Source organism: Suncus etruscus, chromosome 3 (assembly GCF_024139225.1).
Source record: "Suncus etruscus isolate mSunEtr1 chromosome 3, mSunEtr1.pri.cur, whole genome shotgun sequence".
In the NCBI taxonomy this organism is placed as follows: Eukaryota; Metazoa; Chordata; class Mammalia; order Eulipotyphla; family Soricidae; genus Suncus; species Suncus etruscus.
Window position 1 is genome coordinate 75373270 of NC_064850.1, and position 26907 is coordinate 75400176.

The window sequence follows — 26907 nt, forward strand, 5'->3', positions numbered from 1 at the left end:
TTCATCCATTTAGACAGGTTTCAAACTTTAAAATATCTAAAACATAAATATATTACACTAAACAAAAATGACCAACAATTAAGTAAATGATGGGTACACAAACATCAATACATGCTTACAATGGAATACTCTAGTAATAAAAAGGAGAAATATTTATATTCATAAAAATATGACACTGCATGATATGCTGTTTTGTACATTAAAGAAAACAAATTAAAGAATATTACCATTTTAGAAGGTATATTATATGGAAAAGAAAAAATTTCCGCCATAATATTTTATGGATATTAGTGGGAGTAAAAGATAGATTTGTTGCAAAATCAAAAGCAAATTAAAAGTGACAAGAGGTAGCCAAAATAGGACCTTGCTGCTTAAACTGGGGTCTGAAAGTGGGATTGTGAAATATGTGGCAGTAGTAAAAGCTTTATGAACACACAACTATGAAAAGTTATTCAAAATCAGCAACCAAATAAACCAATATTTTTCTGGCAGCAATCATTCTCTATACCCACTTGTATTTCTTTTTTTAATATTTCTTATTGTGATAAAGTGAATTACAAGTCTTTCACAGTAATATTTCAGGTACATAGTGACAATGAAGTAGAGCCATTCCTACCACCAGTGTTGTCCTCCTTCCACCCCTGTTCCAAGCATGCATTCCAAACTTCCCCCTTTGCCCCATGGACTGCTAGTGTAACAGGTCCCTTTGTGTATAGTTTTTTGTAGATTTGTATTGATTCTGGTGATGCTGACTTTGGGTTTGGTGCTTAAGTCTGATCTTTTTTTATTTCCATTCAATGTTCATATGACTTGTTGTATTTTTTAACAAAAGGGGTCATGAGCAAGAAATGTTTCAGTAGCCCTCTGAGAGAAAATGCCACATTTCTTCTTCCTGACACCAGAGAGTGTTTTGAGCAGAAGTATCTGGAGGGCTAGTAAAATTCTACTAGAGAGCCTACAAGGCCTGTATACTATAATACTGCAACTAGTGTGAAATTTTCAAAGTGGTAATTTCTTGCCATCAACATGAGAAAAATCACAATACATGCCTGGCCACAGGAAGATGCATTTATTTCTCCAAATCAATGGAAGAGATTTAAGTGGGAGAACCAAGACTTCAAGAAAAGTTGCCAAGGATTCTGAAGAGTGGCAGTAGAGCCATGGATATTTAGACTGGGTCCTGGATCTCTATTGTCTGTAAAAAGGATAGGATTTAGGGCTAGAAAGTTAAATGGTAGAACAAGTAGGACATTTGTTTTGATGGTGACTAACCTGGGGTAGATCTCATGCTCCCCAGAACTCTCTAAGAGTGACCCCTGAATGCAGAATCAAAAGTAAGCCCTGGACACACTAAATGTAGTCCAAAAACCAAAAAGGAGAAAAATAAGTTATGAATTTTGAGCTAGAGAGTTAGTACAGTGAGTAGGGTGCTTCATGCAAGCCACTAACTGGGGTTTAATCTCCAGCACTACATATGATCCCCTTGGCACAGCAAAAACAACCAGATGTGAATCCTAAGCACATAGTCAGGAGTATTGTTGTATGTAGTCCAAAAAATAAAATTTATGGTTTTAGTCAATGTCAGCAGAATAAATTAATACAGAAATTGAGAAGACAATATTAGTGTCTGCGAGTCTTTGCTAGTTTCTTGTGCTGGCATAATGAGATTAATATACTGATGCTAAAATTGTGATAAAAGTTGCCAGACCCATACAAAAGTGAATATTTTGAACAATACATATCAGAGAAAAAACACAGGATGGTTATGCATAGCACATCCTTGAGAAATATCAGCAGGAACATATATGCTGCTCTCTGTATAAAACGCCTGCAAAAAGTACCTTAGGTTATGTTTCTGTATGCATTTGGAGCTATCGTCCCAGGACATAGTCAAAAAGTTGACTTTGTCCTTTAGCCTACAGGTTTGAGGCAAGAGGAGTTCAGTGACCTGTATTTCAGCTTTGCTACAATATTTCCATAGGCTACTGGTGTTTTATTAATTCTTAATAAAAGTTAATGTATATTGCAAAGTATAAGACCCTGGTTATTTGTACATAATATTTGTGTATTTCCTGTTTCTAACACTAACATAGCAAGACTCACTAAGATATATGTAAAACTGCACCTAATACCCAAATAATCTATGTAATCTAAGGACCATGAAATTTTGTCCTCACCATCCAAATTTTCAGGAGACATTGAGGCATTTATACTCTTATACTCTGAGAAAAAGAAATCACTCTAAAACTCTACCTAATAGAGATATAGGTATAGAAAATGATATAAATCTTTTTTATTATTTTTGAACCAAACCCAATCCAGAATTTACTCCTATGCTAAGTGATCATTACTAGCAATTCTCGGGGTGGGGGTGATATGGGGTATCAGGGATTAAACCTGAGTCAGTCTTGTGTAAGACAAGTACCCTTCCCATTGTTTTACCTTTTGAGCTGAATTGCTAGGTTCTTGCCATAGTACAAAGAAATTAATTTTAGGACTATTATTAATGAAGTTAAGTTATAGATAAATTAAAATGTATCCATGTAAAAGCTCAGGCTTTTACATAAGGAGGATAAAGCTCCTAAAATTAGAAAGAGAAATTTAGTCATTTACCCAGAGAAGGAGATACAGGTAGTTCTGGAACAGAGTGCCTAGAGCTGCTTTTTAAAGCTGATAAAGAATAGTAGTTTTTAAGCTATATTGGCCTAAACCCCCTGCACAAATATGTTTTTGATAGGGTACATTCTGGAGATGTTGAGTTCTTGTGATGTTTCCCATCTGAGTCTTCTCAGGGTTATCATTGCTGCTAATTTTTTTCTAAAAAAAAATTCTAGTATTTAGGGTTTGATCTGACATTGTGTTTGGGTGTACTATCACTTCCAATCATTTCTTGGTTTTCCAGTTTCCTGAAATTTATTACCAAGGTACATTTCTACCTGAGAACAAAGCTCAGTAATGATAAAGAGGAAGGTATACCTTGCTAGAGTTTGTGTGCTGTCACATAAATATATTGAATTGGCAAAATTATTAATTTTATCTTTATTAATCAGAATCCATGTTAAAAAGTTAAATACTAGTATATAATAGCTAGAAGTAATCCTAGAGAAATATATGAGTAAGAAAAAACAATGGAATATTATGCAGCCATCAGGAGAGATGAAATCATGAAATTTTCCTATACATGGAATCTATTATGCTGAGTGAAATAAGTCAGAGAGAAAGAGAAAGATGCAGAATGGTCTCACTCATCTATGGGTTTTAAGAAAAATGAAAGACATTCTTGCAATAATAACTGTCAGACACAAAGGAGAAAAGAGCTGGAAGTTACAGCTCACCTCATGAAGCTCACCACAAACAAGGATAAGTTTAGTTATAGAAATTACGTTTTGAACTATCCTAATAAAAAGAATGTATGAGGGAAATAGAAAGCCTGTCCAGAGTACAGGCAGGGGTTGGGTGGGAAGGAGGGAGATTTGGGACATTGGTGATGGGAATGTTGCACTGGTGATGGGTGGTGTTCTTTACATGACTGAAACCCAAACACAATCATGTATGTAATAAAGTTGTTTAAATAAAGAAAAGATTTTCAAGATATAGCACAGCCATTCTGAGATCAAACCTAGAAGATAAGCAGTAATTTTGCATATAATAAGCAATTATTAGTATACTAATGAGGGAAATGTGTTCCTTGATATCCCTTCTTAAAGAGGAAACTAAAGAACTTACATAGATCTGTGAGAGGGTAGCAAGAATAGAGAATTTCAGTTTATATACATTTTGTTTATAAGATCAATTACCTGAACAGGAAACTTAGGATCCAAAGAAAGATGACACAATAGCCTGTGAAGAAGAGACTTACCTTTCTATGAAATTTTAGCTTTTTGTACAAGTTTCTCTCTCTGATTAAAGGAGAGTGGCTGTTTCTAACATGCAAATTTCTATGAATTCCTAAAAATCACTATAATTCTGTGTCTAAATATTGGGACCATAAAATGGCCTCCAAAATAATCTCTCTCCTCCACCTAGATTCTAAGAAACCTGAGAAATAAAATAAAAGCTAAAAACAGAGAGAATTAAAATACTTCTATCCTTTCTTACTAATAATTGTTGAGATACAGTTTGTAATCTTATTAAATGAGTTTTCTAATATGGAACTTCAGAATAAAATAGATGTTCCTACCCTTTTTGTAGCAAATCTGAACCTAAAAACATTATTCACAAAGCACATAGGTTTTGTGACTCCAATGTCCAGATTTAATATTGAGAAACAAAAGAAGAATCTATCCATGTATCTTGGTATTTTTTCTCAATTTTATCAATTTTAGAGATTATATCTTCCTTAGGGTTGAGAGAATAAAATTTGGGTAAATGTCAGGACTGTCACACTAACTAAGTTCACTTTAGAGAAAAGTTGCAGCAGAAATGGGAACCAATTTCCCATACTGTGAATGTTCACATTGTTATCAATATTTATTAAATTATCCTACAACTTAAGAGCTCACCAGATATACCAATCTCATATATGTAAATAGTAGATGTGTGAACATATGTATAGAGGGGACAAGCTACATAGAGCAGTGGGTAGTTTGCCTTACACATGCTGACCTAAGTTTAATACCCCTCATCCTACATGGTCTCTAAGCACTACCGGGTGTGATCCCTGAATTCAGAGCCAAGAGTCAACCCTTAGCACACATACAAATTTACATATATGTTTCATATGTATTATACATGTATATAATAATTTTCCATGTGTATAAATAATGTCTTAAGTTTATATTCAATAACCTTTCAGTTCTATATAGGTAATGTATTTCTTGATACAGTTCCATCTTGATCCTGATACAGTTCCATTATCAATAGGCCATGGTAGCTAACGTAAAGTTTGTTGAAAAAAAGAAAGAGATGATGCTTGAGTTATTGTTGGAAGTTTACATGAAGTACTATAATACAAACGTTTATTTAATAATTGAAGAGCATTTCCAAAGATAAATGGGATATGTATATTTCTTTTGCATATATTTGAGGTGTATTTCTTTAAAAGGTATAATTCTTATTGTGAATGTCCTTATGTAGATGCAGTTTTCCTCAAACTTTTTTGGAGTATTTGTTTAGTAGAAAATTACAGAATATAATAAGTTTCTCTTGGATTTTGAGTTTATGTTAGAACAATGTTATAGGGATTGGTTAGTTTGTTATTTTTACCTCACATGCACCAGCATGTGGCATTGTTCCTTTTAACATAGGCACATTAAAATGGGGAAATCTTAGGTAAGAAAGACATTCTTATCTAATAGATATAGGAACTCCTAAAATTTTTATTGCAGGGGGGACTTTCACCCTGAATATTTGTCATAGTGAATTGACTGGGGCTTCATTCAATTGAACATCAGCCATTCACCCTTGAGCCTTGGATCCCATCTTTGGAACTAGGATGTTTTTTTGCACTAGCATCAAGAATCGAATTTCTACAGGGGAAGGCACTAATGATGCCCTGGCACTAACTTGCTCCAGGGTTGGTTTATCTGACACTCTTAAGACTTGAAAACAGCAACAACTTGTTTTTAAGGTGCTTTTACTTGTCTTGCCACCTAACAATGAGATGAAACCAGAAGACACTTTATGATATCTTAAATTTGACATAGAATATTTGCAAAAGCCAAGATCTCTAATTACTGAAGCCTGACTGCAACAACCATGATTGAGAAGAACTTTTTATGGGACAATGATGAAAGACTTAGTGATTACACAACTTAATATGACTGGAACCCATATTAGGTATTATGAAAGGATGCTTCATGGGTAGGGACACCCTGGTTTTTTGTCTGTTTGTTTTTAATTTTTATTTTGATCATATTGGCTTACAGATCTTTCACAGTAGTATTTTAGGTACATATTAACATTGAATCAGGGGAATACCCATCACCAAATTTGTCCTCCCCCATCCCCGTTCCTTTCCTGCAACCATATCCCTCACCATTACCCCCGGGGCTGCTAGAGTTGGTGGTCCCCTCTTTGTCTAGCTTACTATTAGTGATCATATATCTGTTTGGACCTGCTCCCCTCCCTTGTTTCCTCTATTTGAGAGGTGGAGCTCTATAATTCAAGTTATGTGGATTTGTTTGAAGGAAAGAAAAGCAATAGAATGGAGTAAAAAATAAGAAAAAAAGTAAAATAAAAAAAATAAAATAGATCAAATAAGCTGAAAATGGCGGAGTCCTTCTAGAGACTTTCAACCTCAGTTTGAGCGAAGACATGAAAAAGGTAATTGAAACACCAGATCAATACAGAAAGAAATATCAAATTAAATATCCAGTGAGCACTACAGCAATAAAAACAAGTACCACACAATAGTCTCGGTTCTGAAATCAAACCATGCCAGAGTATGAAAAGAAAAAGAAAGATAAAATAAAATAATATAAAATTGGAGACATCAACTTTAATATCTACACCAAAATAGAGACATCAATAAATATCGATCAATCAATAAATTTATATGTGGAAAATTATTATTTTGTGCTTTTTTTTTCTCCCTGCATAGGCACTATTGGGGACATTATAGAGGGAATTCCCTTGGCCTAGGAGATACAGGGTTTCTCTACCACTAAAGTATACTGTCATGGGATTAACTATAGACTCCTTGCATGATCATTTACTCTTCCCTCGGTGCTTTTTTGATATAAAGAAGACTTCTGCTTCATCATGGATGGTAAAATCAGACCTCTGTATCTAGAGATCTTGGTGTCTGTACAGCTCAAGGAATAGAGCTTATGATGAAGTCTTTCTTTGTGGTTCTAGCAGTTCTGCTTCTTCGGTGTCATTTTAATCCATCTTCTGTAGTTGGTGGTCTTGATCTTTCCATTGTTGAGTCTGGACACCCTGTTTCTTAAGCTGTTTTCTCCATTGCCATTTTTTCCAAACATTTTCTGCATCTATGCAACAAATAGCCACCCCTTTTATATCATTTAGATAGGGTCTCCTGCCTTTTACATAGAATTGGGACACAAATTACTTTGTTTTACTTTATATTTCTGAATTTTTTAATAAAATTAAAAGGGGGGAAGAAAGGATGAGTATCAGGTGATTGGTGGAGATAAAAAAGACAGAAATAAATATCCAAGCCAAAGTCAACAACAAAACAATCAAGAGACCTGACTATAATAATCTAAATTTAAAATGGGCCTGTTATACTGTCAGGCGGGGGCAAAGATTGGTGGTGTAAGATGCACTCTGGGAAGTAGAGGGAAGTTGACACTGGAGTAAGATTGGCCCTGATTCATTGTATATCTAAAATTCAACTAGGAAGGACTTTGTGAATCACAATGGTTTCAATAAAATAGAATAATAAATGTTATATCATAGGATTTATTCATTTTTATTTGTGGTACAATTTGAGACACATTCAACTCAGTGTTTAAGAATCATTCCATACTCTGTGCTCAAGGATCACTCCTAGAAAAATTTGAGTAGGAGTCATATTAAGTGCCAGTATATGAACTATTGTCAGAATCGTTCAAGTGCCTTATTCTATATATTATTTATTCATTTCACATTTTCATTTTAATATTTATGTTCATAGTATATAACTATAAACAAGCACTCTTTTCCCACTGCATAATCACTCTGGCCCCTATTTTTTGATAAGACTTTTATCTATTCAAGTCAACAAGTTCATTTCTCTAAAATTTTATGCATTTGTTTCTCATCTTAATATGTTACGATTAAATATTTTCTTTTGATACTATTTTAATTTTTTTATCTTTCTGTGCTACAAACCAAGATAATACTAAAATTATAATATTTTTGTGGACCTACTGAGCATCTTTTCAAGTACAAAGTAAACTAAGCCATTGTTGGACCTTACAATATGGAGATTCAATTTATCTTTATGCTTTCAAATTGAATTGCAGTATTGCTATACCATTTTAAATTTCATAGAAATGCATTAAGGTTCACATTTCTCTACTTTCTTTCTAGTTCTTGGTTTTACTTTGGAGTTTTTCTTTTCCCACCAGTCACATAGTAGTCATTTAAATCATTCACATAATTTGGGCTTTGTTTTCTGACTTGTCATGACTATTATTATACTTTGTCCCCTTAAAAAGCAATTTTTCCAACCAGTTGCCAGTTTTGACTGACAGCCTGCATCATGTCTGATTTAATTCCATTTGAAAATGTTCACTATCTTTTCAGGAATAGAATAACAACTGTATAACTGGTGCAATTATCTATGATAGCATTTTCTAAAAGCTATGGGGAAAAGGATCTTCAAACTTCTCAAACTCTTTCTAGCAGCATTTTCTCTAAATGATCTTTTATGATTTATCGTTTTTTATTGAATGATTCTCTTATACCTCATTTTCTTCATTTCATATAATGCTATTTGATTGTGTGTAACATAAATTTCCCTAGTAAAGGAAATAGGCTCATGGAAAAAAAATTTTCCCAAAAATTACTTTGCCTCTTCTATAACTGACATGTAAGGTTTCCAATATCTTCAGTGTGTCTGTGGGACCTACGTATGTTCCCCTTTTATCTTGGAAGTGAAACAAAGCAAATAGCCCATCTTTTTAAACACTCATTCAGATTCCACTTTCAATGTGATGGGCTTCCTACAACCATAAGTAAAGTGCCAATTGAAACCAGCCCTGTCATAGAGACTTTTACAAAATATGAACAGTGCTAAATACCTTAAAGTGAATCGATTTCCACTGAAAGAGTTTTAACCTCCTTTTAGGTCAAGAAATAGCAATTTTCTGAGTCTCACTGTAACCTGAGAATTAATCCTAAGAGGCAGGTGTGCACTGCATACCTCATTTGTTCTGTGAAATTTGTTGAAAGTTTCGTTACTAGGACAATTTTTGTAACTTTTTACTTGCTTCATTCAGCCTGAGGTATGGATTTTCAAAGATATTTATTTATAGTTGAGACATTAATCTATTTTATTTAAAAACAAAATTAATTTCATCTCAAGGATTGCATAAAGATATAAGCTTGTTTAACATTTGATAAAATGAGGAATACTGGATATATTCTATATTCTAAAGAACTGAGCCTTTGATAGATCTTAGACTTTAGCAGGAATAAATGGCTGCAGTTGCATAGTGTAACTGTGTCATATAGTGTACTCAGGCAATGCAGGAAAAATAATCATGTGGAAAGATTAAAGAGACTCAAAAACTTTATTAACAATAGTAGTTACTTAAAAGTGCCTATGCTCTTATTAGTGTCATATGTTTGAGGAGAGAAGTGTAGAAGGTTTTTGGTGTGATGATGATCACAGGCAAATGATTATGATAACAATTATTATCATAAGTGAGTATTATATGACAGAAACTATTATTATTCCAGATACACTATCAGCCTATTTAGTTCTTCCATCAACCCTGCCAATTAATATTGTAATAACCATTTTAATGACAAAGAAACTTAGATAAGTTAAGCATGTTATCCAGGATAATTTATTAAGCTGCAGAACTCAGGGCATAATCACAGCCAAGTACCAGAGTCAGTATGCTTAAAAACTGCACTTTCTTGTTCTTTAATTTAAGTAATAATATACATAGACCACCTTTTATGTCTTCTATCTAAGGGGAAAGGCATTATTCAAATAAATGCAATATAAATCATTATTTTCAACAACTTAACTATGTAAAAGTTTGTGTGATCACTCCACACACTGTATGTCTAACCTCCATGCAGTGGGACTGAAGAAGCAGGGTAGCTGCAAAAGATTAATAAGCAAAGCCAGTCAGGAAAGCATAATAGCATCAGTGGCTTCTCGTGGTTTTCCCTCATGGTGTCTGCCAGTACCAAAAGCCAGATCTCCTTTTTCTTATTAAACCAATTCACAAAACCAGAAGGTAAAAGTTCGAGAGTAATCCAGGTGGGCTTTTACATATCAAAGGCTTTAATACATTTTACAACAGAGAACCTCAAAAACTGAATTAAAAAAAAAAAAAAAACAACCTGGGTGGGCCATATTGAGAGTTAAATGTTAAACCAGCCACAAGTGAAACTTCCACTATGGCACGAAGAGCAGCAGCCAACTTGAAAGACAAAGAGCATGATCCTACTGTGGGGACAGAATGAGCAGGAACTTCAAAGCAAAGGCATTTTTCTTGGGAAAAGGAAGGGATGATCCAAAAACCAGCACCCAAGATCCAAACACTAATCCTAAACATCTAAATTCAAGACCTAAATTAGCCTTTAAGCATCACTAGGGTGGCCCTGATTGTTCCAAGAATCACATAGTTTGAGCAGTATTATATCCTCAGATTTTCACATTAAGTTGACTTGTGCAGTTGGCTGAGATTTTTCTTTCAAAATCATTTTATTCAAGTCATTATGAGATACAAAATTAAAAAGTTGTTGATAGTTGAGTTTCAGTAATACAATGTTTTAACGCCCATTTGTTCACCAATGTTCATTTTCTGCCACCGATTTCCCCAGTTTCACTTCAATGGCCCTCCCTCCCACCAACCTGTCTCTGTCAGATATGTTTTGTCTGTTTGTCCCCACTTTTCTCTTTAGTTGCTGTGGTTTGCAATACTGTTACTGAAGGAATATCACACTACCAAATTACTTCATTTCAGCATCCAGTACTTGAGTTGACTAAGTCTTGCTGACAGTTGTCCATGGGCCCCATAAACATGGCCTGGAGGCCTCTGTATCCAAAAATAACTAAACGAGGCTAGATATTCAGTACTTTCATTTAGTAGACTTGAGGCAAATTATCAGGGAACCATAAATGCTCAACTTACCAATAGTGCTGTTTCACTAAGGTAATGATTGTAATTTCTTAGGATTGATGAAGAGTAAAATAAAATGAGAACCCCAGTTTTTGAGAGAAATTAATATGAATCCCAAATTGCTACCTAGATATAGAAAAATCAGATCATATAGACTAGAGTAGTAATATAACACAATATAATAAAAAAGAACTTTACCTGCTTTTATGGGTGATGATAAAAACTAAGAAAGAGCTCCAAACATACAGACAATTTCTAAACTCCCTTATGAGAACTTCAAAGGGATTGTGACAACATTGCTTACTGAACTGAGTAAAGTAATATAAAGTAATATCTAAAAACAAATAAATGATGAGAATTCCTCAATCATAAATTATTAAATTGAAGATCATAGTGGATGAAGTGATAACAAAATAGAGGAGTTTAGAATTTAGGAAAAGAATTAAAAATCAAAGAATTATTAAGTGTACTTGAAGTTGAGATAAAATACACCAGTAAAAAAGAGCAAGTAAATAGTAATGGAATTTGAAAAGTGATAAAACATAAGAAAAATATTTAACAGCAACAAAACTTCCATTTATACTATAGGGGACCTGAAGTAAAGGAAAGTAAATAAAAAAGAACTGTTGTTTAAAAAGATCATAGCAAAAATTATCCCAATTAGAATAGATTCAAGAAACTGAGTACCCCAAGCAAAATACATTCAAATGAAAGAAAACCAATATACAGTGCAATTCAAATAACAACAACAAAAAAAAAACTAAAGAGAGAGTTATGAAAGTAGCAAGTCAAAGCAAAAACTCACACAAGGGACTGGAAAACTATATACAGCAGATAGGGCTCATTTTTGCACATGCCCAAATGTCATTTAACCCTGAAACAGTTTGGTCAATAAAGCCCTGCCAGGAATTATTTCTGAGGTTAGAGCAAGAGGTAAACCCTGAACTCACTGAATGTTGTGGGCTGTCTGTCCCTTTACCCCCAGGCTCCTAATAATCATATATCAGGGAAGCACTATAAAAATCACAGTTAATTTAGTAAATGAAACTTTGCCAGACAAAATGAAAAGGTAAAACATAGCCAGCATGTACAATGAAATAAGTATTCAAAGAATGTACTTTATTCAGCTAGATATAAGTCAAATTTGAGGGAGTAACACAATTTTACAGACAAATAAGATTTAAATAAATGTATGACTACTATTGCAATTCTTTAAGAATCTATTAATGATCTATAAAATTCAAAGAAAATCTACTAAAAATACTAAGGGACTAAAATAAACTTAAAATGCATAAAAGAACATAATAATAATGTGTTTTATAGTAAAGTTGAAGTTTACATGCTATGATTTTATAGGGAATATACACTCTACCTACCCGTAAACTTTATATTATCTTCAAGAAATATATATAAAAGTTTTACATACATATATCCAGAAGCAAATGGATCTTATCACTATGTGATATTAGCCAAATATCAAAGTTCAGATGAAGAAAATAAAAGACAGACAAAATAATAGGAAATTCTTCCAAAACACCAAGACTAGATATACAAAATAGTAATAAATATTTTTTTCAAATATTTTACTTACTATTAATAACCTGAACTCAATAGTCAAAAGATACATGGTAGATTGATAGGTTAAAGAAAAAGTGACCCAAACACTGTGCTCTTAACAAGACAAATACCTTAAACTATCGTAAAAAACTGTTTCAAAGTAAAAGATTCTAAAACAATGATCCAGGCAAATGGTACTTCTAAAATGCTTAGAGGTTAATTATGTCACTTAAGATAAATTCCAATAATTATTTTATTTTTTGCACCTCTCTTTGTTCTGGAATTACTCTGGTTGCATTCAGGCATGACATAGCTGTGTTCACAGGTGATACCTAAGCATTGAATCTCAGTCTACCAGGCACAAGCATATAGAAGCTTTAACCCCTGAACTAACTTTTTGGCTCTAAAATTTTATATAAAATAGTTATAAGACAAATAAATACAATACATAAAAATTAAAAACTAATAATTCATACTCATTTTATGTATGAAAACTTGACACTATTATCATATATGAAGAAACATTAAAATATATAAGACAACTACTGAGTATAAATAAAGCTATTAACATTAACATAACATAATTAGGAGGTTTTTAGTATCCTCTTTTTACCATTTGATGGAACAATTTTCCCTGAAAATACATGAAAATAGCAACTTAAAGAAAATCGGCTTGCAAGCAGCCGACCCAGGATCTAAGGTGGTTGGTTCAAATTCAGGCATCCTATATGGTCCCCCTGTACCTGCCAGGAGCTATTTCTGAGCAGATAACCAGGAGTAACCCCTGAGCACTGCTGGCTGTGGCCAAAAAACCAAAAAAAATATTTAATGTATATTTATATAGTATTTTCTACCCCTCAACCTCATCACAAATCCAAGTACACTTTATTACCCAGTGCACATAGGAAATTCTTCATCTTAGCACATGTTTAGATACAAAGTAAGTGTCCTAAAGTTCTCTAAAATAAATTGCATCACGTATCTTTTAAGATAACATTGATATGATTAAAGAAACAGACCACAAATATAAACCTAGAAAAAGTTCAACTTGGAAACTAAGCAACATACTATTGATCAGTAATTGGATCAAAGAACAAAGTTCATAATAATAAAAGCTTAGATCAGGAAAGAACAAAGGCTCAGAAATATCAAAACTTAACATTTGAATGAAATAGAATAGGAACAAAATAGAACTGAAAATAAATAACAGGAACAAAATAATCTGAATTAAAGCAGAAATAAATGCTATGGAAATTAAAAACATAATATATATAGAATAAATAAAATCAGGATACATTGTTATCTTGCTTACTTGTGAGGACAAATAAGATTTGGCAAATGCTTATATATAGTGCTCTGAGCATTGCCAGCTATGATCTCTGTTCAGAGCCAGGAGTAAATACGAAGCACTTATGTGTAGAGCCCAAAATAATAATAAAAAACCTTATAGAAACAACATGTATTGTAAATGACATGCTACATAATAAGAAAAACCACCTTAACATTTATGTTCAAGCAACAGGTAGAAGATAAAGACTTGTAATTTGTCAAAAATATAAAAAAAAAACAACCTAGGAGTCAATCTAATAAAACCTATGCATCACTACTAAAAGGAATAGAAGGGAACAGAATGGAATACAAGCATCTTACATGTTCATGGAGTGGGAGAAATTAAAGTGATTATTTTACCCAAGGCTCTATACAGAATAAATGCAGACCATGTCAAAAGTCCATGATACTGTTAAGACTTAAATATTATTAAAAATTACATGAAATTATCAAATTCCCTCACTAACCAAAGGAATTCTGAGAGGAAAACAAGTTTGAAGGTATTGCATTTCTTGACATTTATCTATAAAACTATAGTAACAAAAACAATGTGGACTTGGATAAAAAGGAAAGTATTGGGGCTGGCAAGGTGGCGCTAGAGCTAAGGTGTCTGTCTGCCTTGCAAGCGCTAGCCAAGGATAGATCGCGTCCGCTGTTCGATCCCCCAGAGACCCATATGGTCCCCCACAAGCCAGGGGGATTTCTGAGTGCTTAGCCAGGAGTAACCGTTGAGCATCAAACGGGTGTGGCCCGAAAAACAAAAAACAAACAAACAAACAAACAAACAAAAATGTTATGAATAACGTTCATAAATGAAAGGGTTCTTTACCAAATGACACTGGGAAAACATTAGAAAGACAAAACTTGATCACAGCTAAATACAATATTCAAAAATTAATTTGAAGTGTAATAGAGACCTTGATTTTACATCAGAATCAATAGCATATTTCTAGAAAAATGTAGCAGAACTCATGAATTTCACTGTAGAAATAATTTTCAATGATTCGATTTTATTGGGAAAAAAGGCAAAAATAAATTGATTTAGATACAATTTAAAAGCAGTGGCACTGCTAAATAAACTCTGATTAAGACAAAAAAAAGTAATGGGAGAATATATTTATTTATAAACAACTTATCTTACAAAAAAGCAATATTGAGATACAAATATACTAAAAAGTTTAATAAGTACAAACCAACTCTATCTAACAAGGAAGGAGAACAGTTGAATATGCACTTCACCAAAGAAGATATTCAGATATTTAATAGGCACAGAAAATGTGTTAATTTATTGTAATGGAAAATAAAATGGCAGTCAGATCTCACTCCCATAGCAGAGAGACTGGCCTGTGTCAAAAATAATTGGGAGAAAACCCAGTACTGAGAGTGATGCAGTAAAAAAAGACCCATCATTCATTTTCTTTCTTTTTTTGTTTTCTTTTGTTTTGTATTTGAAGCCACACTCAGTGGCATTCAGGGGGTATTCTTGGCTTTGGACTCAGAAAATCTCCTGATAGGTTCAGGGGACCGTATGGGATGTCAGGGATCAAACACTGGTTGAATACATGCAGGCAAATGCCCTACCCACTGTGCTATTGCTCCAGCCCCCAAAGGACCATCATTCACTGTTGTGATTGATGGTAATCTAGTTAATTTATGTGGAAAAATGTATAGAGACCTCTTGAAAACTAAAAAAAAAAACAAAGCCTCCATATGATCCAACTACTCCATTACTTAGGATCTATCCCTATAAAATAAAACTGCCAATTAGAAAAGTTATTTGCATGAACTATAGTGATAGTACCTGGGTTTAAGAGCTTGCCTTATACACACAGTTCCTGGTTTCATACCAAGCACTGCATATGATTTCATAAGCATAGCTAGGAGTGAGCCAGAGCAGTCAGAGTAAACCAAGATAATCACCAGCTGTGACTACACACAAAAACAAATATATTCACTATATTAAGATATTACATGTCTTAAACATATTATTATAATTATGTTCATTCTAGTGATATTTACAATAGTCAATTTCTGAAAACAACCCAGATAGTCAAGGAAAAAGTGGTATGAAATAGTCAAATTACTGAACGAAAGAAATGTTCAACACAAGGTCTCTTATTTAGATGTAAGGACGGATAAAAGCATTTTCATACCAAAAAAAAGAGCTTATGACATTCACTCTAACAAAACTGACTCTAAATGAACTACTCAAAGATTAATTTTATCAACCAAATAGCCAATTGTAACAAGAACAATCTTACACAGTATCATCGCACAAGAGCCCTATCTGTCAATAGTTATCTTAAATGTCAAAGTACTACAAAGTTTACAGAGTAGCAGGTAGTATCAAGAAACAATACCTGATGATGCAAAAATAAATAAATAAAAGAAGAAAGAAAACTACAGACCAATATCCCTAATAAACACATATTCAAAGATCCTTATCAAAATCCTAGCAATAGGATCCAACACATCATCAATAAGGTCATGCACCATGACCAAGTAAGTTTCATTCCAGAGAAGTAAGAATGATTTATCAAATGCAAATGTTACGTTATGGTGTTGATATACCATATCTAAACTACCAACAAAAGAAAAACCAAAAAATATGAATATAATATTATCTTATCCATAGATGAAGAGAAAGCATTTGATAATGTCCAACAACCATTCATGATAAAAACTCTCAACAACATGGAAATGTAAGGAACTTTTCTCAATAAAATCAAGGCCATTTACACAAGCCAGTAGCAAATATTATACTCAATGAAGATTAAAAAAAAAAAAACTGGGGCCGGGCAGTGGTGCTATAGGTAGGGTGTCTGCCTTGCCTGCGCTAGCCTTGGATGGACCGCAGTTCGATCCCAGGGCGTCCCATAGGGTCCCCCAAGCCAGGAGCGACTTCTGAGCACATAGCAAGGAGTAACGCCTGAGCATCACTGGGTGTGCCCCCCCCCCAAAAAAAAAACTCTTCTCTAAATTCTGGTATAAGACAAGGCTGCTGTCTCTCACTACTCCTATTTAACATATAACTAGAAGTACTTGCCATAGCAATTAGGCAAAAAATAATTCAAGGGTATCCATATAGGAAAGGAAGAAGTCAATCTCTCAATGTTTGCAATCTCTCATGCTTCTATATTTAGAAAATTCTAAAGACTCTACCAATAAGATTCTGGAAATAATAGATTCTTATAGCAGAGTGTCTGGCTATAAACTTAACACAACAATCCATGGCCTTCTTATATGCAAATAATGATACAGAAGAAATTCACATTAAAAACAATCCCATTCACATTAGTGCCATTGATACTCAAGTACATTAGAGTCAACATAACTAAAGAGGTGAAAGAGCTGTACAAAGAAAACTTCAAAACACTGCTTCAAGAAATAAAAAAGGACACAAGGAAATGATACACATACCCTTTTGGTGGATTGGGAGGATTAATCATTAAAATGGCAATGATTTCTAACCTCTTGTACAATTGAATGAAATTCCTCTAATGATAACAATGTATTTCTTTAAAGAAGTAGAACAAACACTTCTCAGAGTCATTTGGAATAATAAACTCCCACAAATAGCTAAAGCAACCGTTAGGAGAAAGAATCATTTTCCCCAACTTTAAAATGTACTATGAAGCAATAGTAATTAAAACAACATGGTATTGGAAAAAACAGACCCTCACATTAATGGAATAGACTTGAATTTCAGAGAATGTTCTCAGACAATCAATTAATATTTCAGAAACACGAAACAAGAAACAGAAACAAGAAACAGGAACTGGAGCAAGGATAACCTCTTGAACAAGTTATCAGTTTATTAAAAAAAAAAGTGAACATAGATCACAATCTATAACCATGCACAAGGGTCTAATTAAAATGGATTAAAGACCTTGATATTCAACCCAGAATATGTAGGTAAAAGAGTCCATGATTTTGAGACTAAATGCTTATTCAAAGAAGAAAAACCACTGACCAAGCAAGTTGAAACAGAGATAACATATGGGACTATATTAAAGTGAGAAGTTTCTAAACCTCTAAGGAAATAGTGACTATAATACAAAGGACACAACAGAAAGGGAGAAACTATTCACCCACTGCCCATCAGATAAGGGATTAATATCTAATATATATGAGGTACTGATAGAAGTTAACAAAAAATAAATTTGTGCTCGCTTCGGCAGCACATATACTAAAATTGGAATGATACAGAGAAGATTAGCATGGCCCCTGTGCAAGGATGACACGCAAATTCGTGAAGCGTTCCATATTTAAAAAATAAATAAATAAATAAATTTAACCCCATCAAAAATGCAGATAAGAAATGAACAGACAATTCCTCAAAAAAGAACTAATAATGGCCAAGAGGCATATAAAAATGCTCCACATCACTAATATCAGGAATATGCAAATCAAAACAACAAAGATATACCATCTCATGCTACAAAGACTGGCACACATCACAAAAACATGAAAAATCAGTGCTGGCAGGAATGTGGGGTAGGAATGCCATCTAGTCCAGTCTTTATGAAAAGCAATATGGAGATTCTTTAAAAAAAAACTGGAAATTGGGCTCCCATATGATCCAGCTACACCACTTCTAGGGATATACCCTAGGAACACAAAAATGCAATACAAAAATGCCTTCTTTACACCTATATTCATTGCAGTGATATTTACAATAGCCAGAATCTGGAAACAATCCAGATGCCTGACAACAAATGAATGGCTAAAGAAACAATGGTACATATACACAATGGAATACTATGGAGCTGTCAGGAAAAAATAAAGACATAAAATTTTGATATACATGAGTGAACATAGAAACTTTTATGCTGAGTGAAATAATCAAAGAAAGAGAAATAGACAAAGAATAGTCTCACTTATCTGTGAGATTAAAAAAATAAAAGGCTGTGTGTTAATAATATCTAGAGACAATAGAAGTGAGGGCCGGAAGGACCAGCTCACTATATGAATATTACCACAAAGAGTGGTGAGTTCAGTTAGAGAAATAACTACACTAACAAATATCATGACAATGGTAGTAGGAGAAATAGAATGCCTCTCTCAAATGTAGGCATAGGGTGGGGATGGAGGGTGATGGGGGCATTGGTGGTGGGAAGGTTGAACTGGTGAATGGTGGGTCTTCTTTTTTATAACTGAAACAAACTAAAATCATGTTTATAACCATTATGCTTAAAAAGATATCATTAAAGAAAAGAAAAGAAGGAAAGAAAGTAAACTAGACAACATGTATACTGCTCAACAACATCTGAATCAAAGAGTAAATAAAGAAAGATATGAAAATATTCCTTAAGATGAATGATAATGAAGAAACACATAACCAAAATATATGAAACCACCAATAGCATTAATCAAAAGCAATTCAGGCATAAGAAGAAAAGACAAAATTAACAACCTAAAGACATACTTTAAATATCTGGAAAATCATCAGCAAAAGTACCTAAATAAAAGCAAAACAAAAGAAATAATAAGCGGCCAGAGAGATAGCACAATAGTTGGGCATTTGCCTTACGTGCAGCTGATCCAGGATGGATGGTAGTTTGAATCCTGGCATCCCATATGGTTCCCTGTGCCTGCCAGGAGTGACTTGTGAGCACAGAGCCAGGAGTAACCCTTGAGTGCTGCAGGATGTCACCCAAACACACACACACACACACACACACACACACACACTGCAGAAATAAACAATATAGCAAAAAAAGAAAACAAAGAATTGATGAAATCAGGTGCTAATTTTTTCAAAACAGAAACAAGATAAGACAAAATGTTGACAAGTTTCACAGGGGAAAAAATGGAATATCCTTAAATAAAACGGAAGGATATTCATCCCAAAGTATGTATGCACTCCATTATTTATTGCAGCAATCAGCACAAATAGCCAAGATTTGTGACCAACCTGGATGCCCAACCACAGGTAAGTGGATCATGAAGATGTGGTATTTATACACAATGGAATACTACATACAAGTTAGAAATGATGCAATCATGGATTTTGCAGCAACATGGATGGACCTAGAGAATATTATGTTAATGAAGTAAGCCAGAAGATAAAGGATAAATACAGAATGATAGCACCTTTCAGAGGTACAAGGAATATACACCATATATACATACAATACTCCAGGAACAAATAAATCGTCTTATAGGGTAAAAACTACAAGCACTGTAGTTGTCAGCATCTACTGGGAAGAAGTATTCAAAACGAGCAAAAGAGGAACAACACAAAGCCTTGATTATCCATTATTCAATAAAGAAACCAGAAACAACGGTTTAGTGAACAGGTATCAAGACTGACCTCCTGCCCCAACTAGCCATCACCTAGTTCCCAAGTGGAGGACACTCACTCAGCCCCACATCTCGCCCCCCAGCAAGAAACTACAACCAACAATCCTGCTGACTTAATGCTCTGTGGTCCTCCCTCTCACCCCTCCCCCAAATGTGGAGTGTTGCTTGATACCAGAACCAGCTTCAGAAGGACCTCAGTGCAAGAACTCTACCTTAGCACTTTCTGCTGCAAATCACTTCCCAAACTCAACAAAACTAGGCTGTGTGATGAAAATCTGTCCGGGATTCCACCCCCCACAATAATATCCCAAAAGACAATGGGGAAGCCTATATTTCTTTTATAAGTTTAAAACCTTTATAATACTACTTCTTAACCTATTTATTTCCAAATACAAGGTAGTCTCCTGCAACACTATGTTCCCTTAATACTTTTTAAACACATTTTTATTTATTTTTTCCTTTATATATTTGAGTGTGAATATCATATATATAGTCCTGTTTTTGTTTTCTTCTCTTCCTTAACTTCACCTGTTTTGATGTTTTGGTTTTGCTGGGTACAAAAGCCTACAAGAAAAAGTCTTGCTTGGTATTAAAGCTTAGGTCAAAACCAGGGCACGGAGATGATGGAGCCTGACACTCTCACCCTCAAATGCACCAGCAATATAAGATAGCGCTATTTCTTTTTGCAAAGGCATACTCAAAAAGGGGAGATTTTACATATAGAAACAAGCTCTTATCTACTAGAGATAAGAACTCACACACTTTATCTACTAGGGATAAGGGGCACCTCCTACCTTGAACATATGTCATGTAGTCCCAACTTAGACTCCATGCAATTAGACAGTGACCGTCTAACCTCAATCCCTAGATCTCAAATATAGAACCAACACAGTTCTCCACAACAGATCCAGGAACCAAACTCCCTCTGGGACATTCTTAATACTGCTCTGACACCAATATGCAACAGTTTTGGTATGACACATAACAATGAGAAAATGACAACAACTTGATCTAAGAGCATGTTGTCTTATCTCAACACCTAACAATAAAATTAAATCAGAAGACACATCAGCCTTTGATCTGGGCAAAAGCCAAGATTGCTAACTACAGAGGACTGATTGTGACCACCATGACTGGGCAGAACGTATCATGAGATCAATAAAAAAAGACCCTAGTCTAGGCTTTGGCCTACGATCTGTACAACAACCAAGATCTCTAATTCCAGAGGTCTGACTGAGACAACTGCAACTGAGCAGAACTTCTGGAAACATAATGAAAGACTCTATCCTAGGTTTCGTCCTAGGATCAGTGCAAAAACCAAGATCACCAACTACAGAAGACTAATTAAAACAAGAGTGATGGAACAGAACTTCTGAAACTGTAAAGAAAGACTCCATCCTAGGCTCCATCCTATGACATGTGTAAATACTAAGATAACTAGCTACAGAGGACTGATTTTATCATTCACAACGGAGAGAAAACTTCCAGAAACAAAGGACCTAGGGGAGAGTAAAAGAGCATGTACAGAGCCTGTTGTTATAACCATAACAGATACTTCAAGGGCAGAGAAACCCTGTTTCTTTAGGCTAGGCGAATTCCCTCTCTAAACTCTCCAATTTTTACTGTGACTTATTCAAAAAAAATAGCACAAATTAAATTTCTTTTTTTTGTAAAAATAAATAAATTAGATCAGAAATGAAAGAAGAGAGATTACATCAAAACCTAAATAAATCCAAGGCAGCATGCGAGCTTGTTATGAATAAATGTACTCTGTTAATCTAGAGAATTTAGAAGATATTAACAGATTTCTGAAAACATAAGATCTCCCAAAACTGAATAAGGATGAATTAAAACGCCTAAAAAGGCCAATCACAAGTAAGGAAGTTGAAACAGTATTTAAGAAATTCCATAAGAATAAAAGTCCAGGACCAAACCAGTTTAGGGGTGAATTTTATCAAATATTCAGATTCTTAGACTCTTCAAAAATTTTGAAGAAATGGGAATCCTAATGAATACTTTCTATGAAGCTAACTTTATACTCATTCCCAAGCTGACAGAGAAATATTTCCAAGAAATAAAACTACATATCTATCTCTCTGATAAATACTGATACAAAAAACTTAAACTTTACAACTTTACAAAAAAACTTTGCAAACAAACTTTGTAAACAAAACCTTTGCGAACTAAATCCAACAACACATCAAAAAGATTATATATACATCATAACCAAATGGGTTTGTTTCATTACAGGATGTAAAGATGTTTCAATATAAGCAAATCAATCAAGATTATATACCATATCAGTAAGAGGGAGCATAAAAATTAGATGATCATATCAATTGATGCAGAGAAGGCATTTGACAAGATCTAACACTCATTCATGATTAAAATCTTTAGCAAAATAAGTGTGGAAGAAATCTTTCTCAATGTAATAACAACTATTTATAAAAATACCACAGCCAATATGATTCTTAATTGTCAAAAGCTTAAAGCATTTCCTCTAAGGTCAGGCATTATGCATGGATATCCATTGTTCCCACTCTCATTCAACATAGTATTAGATGTTCTAGCAAAAACAATAAGGCAAGAGAAAGAATACAAAAAATTTCAAACTAGAAAAGAGCAAATGAAACTATTTCGATTTTTAGATGACATAATTATATATATTGAATACTCTAAAGAATCCACAGAAAAAGCTTGTAGAAACAATAAACTAATACAGCAAGCTGGCTGACTAAACAGTCAATTGACATAAGACAGTTGCATTCCTTTATACAAATAATGATTCAGAGGAAAAAGAGAACAAAGTGTCTATCCCATTTTAAAATACTGTCCAAAACTATGAAATACCTAGGAATACCTATAATCAAATACCTGTACCACAAAAACTTTAAGAAACTTAAGAAATTGAAGACCTACGAAAATGGAACATTCTCTCCTCATTGATTACAAGAATCAATATTATCAAAATGAACATTGCACCCAAACTACTTATATATTCAATTCAATCTCTATTTAAATTCAGACAGCATTCTTTATAGACTTAGAATAATTAAATTAAAAATTAAATTAAAAAGTTTGCATGGAACCATCAAAGACATTTTATAGCCAAATCCATATTGAAAAATAAGAAACTAGGGGGCATCTCATTACTTAATTTAAAGCTCTACTACAAAGCCATAGTGATCAAATCAGAATGGTACTGGAACAAAGACAGTTTCAGGCCAATGTATAAGAATAGAATATTCAATGATAAATCCCCAAGTATATGGACAATTAAATTTACAAAGATTTTAAAAACTTGAAATAGAATACAAATGGTGTTGTAACAATTGAAAAACCACGTGTAAGAAATTATATTTCAATTCATTTTTTACAATGTACACAAGTCAATTTAGTGGATTAAATATCTTTTGATGATACCCGAATCTATAAAGTTCATGAGAAAAATTTAGGCAAAACACTTCAAGAAACAAGTCTCAAAGAATTATTCAGTGACCAAATATCAATGGCAAGGGCCATAGCATCAAATCTGAATAAATGGGACTAAGTCAAACTAAAAAATTTCTGGATGGTAAAGAAATATGGGCTAAAATTAGAAGACTTCTACCTGAGTGAGAGAAAAATTTTGTACTCAGCACATCAGATAAAGGGTTGATATATAGAATATACAAAACACGCACAAAGGTTCACTCTTTAATACCTAAAAACCACATCAAAAATGTGGAGAGAAAATGAATAGACATTTTTCTATGTAAGACCAACAGATAGTAAAAAATTCATCATCACTTTCCATTAGGGAAAACAAAATCATGAGAACAATGATATGCTATCTTACCCAATGAGGATTACACATATCAAACTTAATAAAAAAAATGTTTGTGGGGCTGTGGTGAAAAAGGAGCTCTCATCCACTTCTGGTGAAAATGCTGCCTGGCTCAACCCCAAAGGAAAATGGTATGGAGAGTTCTCAGAAAACTCAAAATTGAGCTGCCTTATAATCCATCAATCCCTTTTCTAGGTATCTATCCCCAGGACAGATAAACATTCATCCCAAAGAATGTAAGCACACACTATCCATTGCCACACTCAGTACAATAGACAAGATTTACAATCAACCTAGATGTCCAACAACAGATGAGTGGATCTTGAAGATATGCTACATATATGTAAGCCTTCCCCCAAATTCTTGTTTCCCTAACCTCTTCTTTTGTTATATAAAAGCTCACATAGACTACAGGGCCTTTCTCCACTCTGATGGGTTGGGTTCTGGATGATAAGGAAAAAACACATGGTTTAGGTAGCAGGGCAGGGAGAATTCAGCAGAGAAAGTACATGGCAAATAGGCAGCACTTGGCAGAGTCTGCATATGGCAGAGAAAGGTCATGAGGAATAAAGCAAGCTGACTCCAATGAATATCTTTTCTGACTGCTGTGTATTATTTCTCCACCACTACCCTGCTTAATCAGGATAACCTCTCCCATATGCCTGAGGTGTTATAAACACAGTGCCTGGGTGGCTTCACCCAACTTGTGGACTTTATATTTTTATTTTTAATCCACACATATATACAATGGAATACTACATAGCTGTAATGAATGGTGCAATCATGCAATTTACAGCAATATGAATAGAACTGAAAGATATGTTAAATGGAGTATCCAGGAAAATAATTAATACAGAATGATATCATTTACATGTGATATGTAGAATAACTGCATCAAGAAATGGAATGACTTAAATGGGAGCTGTCTTGGACACCCTTTGCCCCACAGTATAGTGAGAAGATGGAAAGAAACTGAGTGAAAGAGGGCAAAGACAAATATGAAATGATGGGTACCACAGGCCAAGTAGTCTTAGGTGCATTGCTAGTGTTGAAAAAGAACAAAGCTAAATAATGAAAACAAAGTCAACAACAATGAAACATTTAACAATATTTAACAATTTACACTTTAACACAATTTAACTTTATACTTTACACTTTAACACAATTTAACAATATACACTTAAATTGGCCTGTTCTACTGGCAGGCTGGTGGGCAAAGGCTGGTGGTTGGGACACACTGAGAACATGGTAGAAAGAGGTTGTCACTGGTGGTGGGAATGACCCTTATTTGTTATATGTCTGAAACTCAACTATGAAGTACTTTATAATAACAATGGTTTCTATAAAATAATTTTTTTAAAGTGGGCAGTTTTGCTTGTTTAAAATTTTTTTCTGGCAGTGCCAAGGATCCAACCTAGGATTTTATTCATGTCAGACATGACATGGATTCATGTATGGGCTCAGCCTCTGAGCCCATATCCCTAAGTCCTGCTTTAAAAAGTCATTCTTTAAGTGGATTTTTGTCTAAATCTTTCACTTTGTAATACCTATTTTAATTGACAACAAATACTGTGATTTATTTCAGCAATAAATATAAGATAAATCACAAAAAAGAATTTTTTAAATTTCTCTTATGATTTTAAAAAGAAAAGCTTCCTGAATAAAAGAGAACATCATATTATTTGAATTTCAGCAGGCTTGTTTAATCCAGCTAAACATTGCCTATATATGACAGTGAGGGTAGAGAAGTGTTTTATTTTTATGTTTCTTTAAGGTTTTGTTTTTGTTTATGTTTAGTAGGGAGTGCCAAACCCAATGGTCCTCAGGGTTAATTCTTGGCTCTGAACCTTTCTGACCACTGTTATATGTGGTGCCAGTATCAAATCTGGGTCTGCTATATGCAAGGCAATCACTCTATATATTGTTAATAGATCCATCAGAGAAAAAAATTTACCAATATCAATAAAAGACTATATAAGGAAAATAGAAAGTCATCAGACTTAGAAACTAGAAAGCAATCAGATGAGTTATTTGAGGAGTTGATTGTGATGTGAAGCTCTATTTAGGAAGGAAGTAAGGGCATATGACTGAGCCTGGAATTCTGTTCTTGATTTCCACATAATTCCCACCTCTTATACACAAATCAGAATTGCAAATGGCTTCAAGGACCCATATTGTCCTCAGAGTATTAAAAGCAAGGATAGCTTGGGTCAAAATTTCAAATGGGTTATTTGAGGTCACAAGCAGCAGTGATTTTGCAAGTAATTCGGAAGCTTTCCAGATACATTCAGTCTGTTCGTTTCTTCACTAAATTATATTGGCTGTGTTCCATGGGTTCTAAGCAGTCTTTGTTCTTTGCTAACATTTGCTTTGACAAGTCCAGAGAGGAAAGGAAATCAGATTTTAGCAGAAACAATGAGACTAATGCAACAGTTGAGCATTCCATCTCATTCTCATTCTGTTTTCCACAGTCTACCCACATTCAAAGTGCATTACTAGACCATTCATCACTAGGATCATTTTGGGGATATAGCTGAGCAGTTAGGTGTTGGAGAACACTTACACTCCAAGAGTCTTCTGGTTGAAGTTAATTTTCTCCTTTCAGCCACTTAGAGAAGACTACATCTTATCTCCTTCCCATCTGCATTGTAGCCAGCTTGAAGATTACAAATAAGCAACTCAAATTTAGTTAATGTCTTGGACTTGGAGGAAGACAAATTTGAATTCATATTTTTATTTCATCACCTTTGAGTTGGGCAACTTAGAAAAGGTGACTCAGATTTAGCTTATTATAATACAGGTATTCATAGTATTTACTTCATAAAGTTTCTAGGGGATTAAATGATAAAAATGGGTGCAAATTTAATATTGGGATACTGGGATGCATCCACTAAAATGCTGTTAATCTTAAATTGTATGACTAATTATTTTCAGGAATGAAGTCATATTACTGAATGCTAAAAGTAAAACCTACAGTTTATCAAATATTTGGTTATCTAATTAGATTTAAATTTTGTTGTTGCTTATTAAGCAAGGTAGGAAGATATTCCTTTATATTACTATTGTCATCATTATATTGAAATAGCATTAACAGCTACTATTTTGGGGCTGGAGATATAGCATGGAGGTAAGGCATTT

At 33.9% G+C, this 26907-nt stretch overlaps 1 non-coding gene across 1 annotated transcript; it reads left to right on the plus strand.

The window, feature by feature from the left end:
• Positions 1-17802: 17802 nt before the first annotated feature.
• LOC126005647 (U6 spliceosomal RNA) lies at positions 17803-17909 on the plus strand. Its single transcript, XR_007494690.1, has one exon. It is a non-coding gene; the product is annotated as a U6 spliceosomal RNA (small nuclear RNA).
• Positions 17910-26907: the final 8998 nt, after the last annotated feature.